Source organism: Hibiscus syriacus, unplaced genomic scaffold (genome assembly GCF_006381635.1).
Source record: "Hibiscus syriacus cultivar Baekdansim isolate YM2019G1 unplaced genomic scaffold, ASM638163v2 tig00111741_pilon, whole genome shotgun sequence".
Lineage (NCBI taxonomy): Eukaryota > Viridiplantae > Streptophyta > Magnoliopsida > Malvales > Malvaceae > Hibiscus > Hibiscus syriacus.
In genome coordinates this window covers 2,903,305-2,907,689 of record NW_024063166.1, presented here as the reverse complement: position 1 = coordinate 2,907,689, position 4,385 = coordinate 2,903,305, and the positions used below count along the sequence as shown (strand labels likewise).

The 4,385-nt window shown below is 34.5% G+C and overlaps 1 long non-coding RNA gene across 1 annotated transcript; it reads left to right on the top strand.

The window, feature by feature from the left end:
- Window positions 1-2,505: 2,505 nt before the first annotated feature.
- LOC120168948 lies at window positions 2,506-3,486 on the top strand. Its single transcript, XR_005520621.1, has 4 exons — window positions 2,506-2,618; window positions 2,710-2,793; window positions 3,156-3,248; window positions 3,380-3,486. It is a non-coding gene; the product is annotated as an uncharacterized LOC120168948 (long non-coding RNA).
- Window positions 3,487-4,385: the final 899 nt, after the last annotated feature.

Sequence of the window (4,385 nt, the reverse complement as noted above, 5' to 3'; positions counted from 1 at the left end):
CCAAGTCAATAAGTCCATATAGCTTACCCTAAGCACACAGCAAAGGAAAGCCGACCTAATGAAACATCTTGGGGCCCTCAAGAGTCACATTAGGCCCGTTTATTAGCTTTATCAGAGCTATACAATTGTAGTTCAATCCATCCCAAAATCAATATCCATATACCAGTCATCAAAGTCCATAAATCATCAACAATAAATCGGTGTACCAACAATAATAATCCATAGATTTCAATGTACCATATTTCAAAACATATAAAACCATTATGTAGTAAACAGGAACACACCTCGATAATGGGTTCAGATAGTAGATCTACTGATTGCTGGTTTCACCACGCTCTGCTACAGTTTTCAAACGGGTGAATATTGGTATACGTGGTTTAACTGATTTAGAAGAGCTGGGTCGAGCTGTCGAACGATCCGGAGAGTTTCTTGAACCTTCAAACAATAATAATTAATCAGCCCCAAATCTTACTTAATTGTTCAAAGCTAAAATTCTTAAGTATATAAGCATTTTTCGGGTTTGACTATCATTTTGGGGTATTTCGAGTCTGAATTTGGCCAAATGGATTGCGAAATCGGAATCAGGACGTCGAAAAACATAAAGTATGAATTTTCGAAAATTCAGATTCTTGGTCAAAGTCAAAGTCAACCACTTTGACTGTCAATTTGGAGACCTTCGGGTTCGAATTTGACGAAACGGACTTTGGAAACGGATTCGGGACGTCGAAAACTATCAGAATAGGTATACTCGGAAAAGATTTACGGTCGTTTAAGGGTCGGTCAAAGCTAATTTAAGTTTTGGTCAAAGGAAGTCAACGGTCAACGGTTGGGTCGGGTCAACGGTCGGATCGGGTCAGTCGGGTCGGGTCAGACCGGTCAAACCGGTTCATACCGGTCAAAAATGTTTGGACCCCCGGAAGAGGCCTCACGCGCCACACGCGCCGCCGTCGACGGAGACCAAGGTTGACACCGGCAGACTCGAAACGGCACAAGGAACACGATGGTGTAGGAGGTGTCGTAAACGGAGCAACGATCGGCGGTGAATTTGAGATTTTTCCGGCGATAGAGCTAAAAAAAAGTCGATGCTTTGAATTGATATTCCCGACGTTGGCAGCGTTTCACTTCAATTAAATTGAAGGGTTTGTTCCTCGCTCGATGATGAACACAACGGTGGTTTCAAAACGACGATCGGAATTTGGACGGCGTCTGGATCGGGGTCGAAAACGGACGTAGGGGAAAGGGAATTTGGGGTGGTGGTTTTCTGTTATATAACCAAAATTTACCTAATTTTATTGGGTAAATTCAGGGCTTAATCTCTGAATTTTCTTTAACTCTAAAACAAGCTCCAAATTTTAAAATATTTCAATTTAGTCCCCAATTTTCACCAATTTTCGCCAATTTTTACAATTAACCTCCAATTTCAATTAAATATTATTTTTTATAAAAATTCGGGTTGTTAGAGGAAAATAATGAGTTTAGAACATATACATAGTTAGATGACTATTTTGTAACTTCAAATAGTCAAGGGACTCAAAAAGTAACACCATATAATCGGAGAGTCATTTTGTAACTTTTAATAGTTGAGAGACTTAGTAAAATAGCGTCTTATAGTCGGAGACTATTTTTATACTTTACCCTTAAATGAATAGTATTGTATACATCTTATCGCATTTTTATCCCTTGATCCACTTCATGTAATATATTATAATAATCTTAAGCTTCAATTTAAAGAACATCTTAATTTACAATTTTGTGATTGAAAGGAGATAGTTGATTTATTTCATGTTGATGGAACTGCCTGGTTTACAAGTGTTTTGACATTAATGTTTCAGCTAATTTATGTTGATTAAACTATAATCAAACCAAATTAAGATTTGATAAATTCCAACTTGTGTATAATTTTTTGTTCAGAATAATTTATTTATAAATTCTGCAGGTCATTATTATAAATCATTTGTAGGACGGATTGTATTCTTTGACAATTATAAATTGTTTATAAAATTTGTATATATACTAAACTAAACATATCTTATTAGTTAATGGACATACTTTCCAAGGTTAACATGACAGTTAAATTCATTAAACCATTGTCAGCAGATGCATATATTAACTTTTAGATTAAAAAGGGATTAATTTATAAGATAAAAAGTACTCAAATCCAAGTAAAACAACAGATTTTAGCAAGAAAAATAATGCATAAAAGATAGTTGAAATGTAACACAAACCAAATAAGTAATGAAGGAGGACAATTAAGAAGATGAAAAGAAAACAATATCAGAGGATTAGGGTAATGATTTGTTCAGCTCGTTCCTTCTAAAGTAAAATGTCCATGCCTTTTGGTTGGTTTTAAGTTCTCAAAAGGTTATCGCTAGAAAATGCACATTGATTCATTGATAGCTCCGATCTCGTGTGTTGGCCGTGCCTCTTCATTTTCATTACTTTTTTGCTTTGACATAATCTTTGTAATCAGGCAAGCTTGGAGCCCGCATATCGATATCAGCGGCTCCCACCTTCTAGTGTTATCTGCTTCTCAAAGCCAACTATTCCAATCAGAGTACGAAGATTATGTTGCTGCAACTAGCAGTAGCCTTGCCTGTCTTCGCTTGGTTGCTCCTATTGTAAGCAAATAAGACTATTATTTCTCAAGATTCTGTACTCAAGAATGATATTCTGTCTCATGTTTGGAAAGTTGTGTCGGTTTGTTTTCAGTTGCTTATCATCTTGCTCTTACGCCAAGTCCTTATGTTGACAAGAGATTCTGGCATGATCCAGGAGTCATCAACTTTGATTAACGTGAGTACAAAGTGACATCTTTGGAATATCTAATACACCATAGTAGTTCCTCGGTTGACTGTTTTGTGTTTATGCCCGTATGTTGTGCCATGCAAATGCCATATATTTTACGTAGTAACATTCAGCACTGTGCCATTGAAATGTCATACATATTTGCTGGGATGTAAAGGTGAACACGCCGAATTTCTAAACGCACTATGTTTATGTGTATAAGTTGAAAATTTTCTTTTTGAAATGCTGTTGATAAGTGATATAACAGCACGGACATAGGGGACGAAGGTTGTGGGATGCACGGGATACTTAAATTTCTTCGTAATTCGTTTTGCTTCGAGATAAGACTGAATTAGAATTTGGGTCATCAGTTTCAGGTTTTGCTTCTCAAATTTGATGGCTTTCTTCTTCCATGCTATGTGGCGGCTCGCACGTGGTATTTACAAAGTCGAAGGAGGAGACAGGTTAGCTGTGCATAGATGTTCTTGTTTTTTAGATGTCACGACCGATATCGAAGATGCTTCTCCTACCTTTAATCGTAATGTTCTTTTTCTTCTGTAATTCTAATCGATTGCTTTTCTTGTCTTGTTTGAAGGGTTAAAGCAGCAGCAGGCAAGGATGTTGGGTTGCTTGACAAGCATGTTGTTTGGTTTTTGTAAATTGCAAAAGGCAATTTCCCAAGTTGTAATGAATGAAATAGTGGCTTTGTATCTGAATTAAAACAAGGAATTCGGAAGCAATTGTAAATGTGATTATGAGTTTTCCTTTATTTATTTTGTTTATCCCTCATTTAAAATAATAGGAATTGCACATTAATGAATTGGAAACTTTATATCATTGAACTTGAATTTTGATGATGTGTTGTTTCGAGAACATATTATATCTCTTTAGAAATTGTACTACATTAGAATTGTTGCAGAAGATGTAGATATTAGATTGCAACTTAATAGACCTAGATGTTATGGTCGAATCTAAAAAATTACAATAATAAAAATTCATAAAATCATAATTTCTATTTAAGAATTATCAACGGTTCAAAATAAATTATAAATTAAATAAATATTAATAAATAAACTCTTAATTAAATAATAATAAATCCATACACTTTTAGAATAATGTATGTCAAAATATGGTTCACAGTTCCAGGTAAAAAATGTCCCAAAAGTCTAAATATATAAAAAGTTATAGGATAAAATATAAATAAAATATGGTAATAGCCATTCTATATAAGATGAAATATTGCTAGCTGATCCCTCCAAATACCAAAACAATTTTATTAGTTATGTGAATTTGAAAAGAAGAAAAACTAAAGGGTGAGTTATAGAATTTAGTGTATCCTCCAAGTACTGGTCAATAATCAAAGAATCATTCCATAACATTTGAGCATCAAACGATATTCAACAAAGCAAATATAACATATACATACAATGTCATACATAGTATGAATGCAATGTAATGTAACCCAAATAACTCAACTACATTGTCATACGGTTATTGAGTTTACATTCGAATGTGATGCGGCAGTTAGTAATTAGATTTATCATCCAAAGGATACACCAATCGATTATTCTATCACTTGTTTAACACAATACTATCCTGTT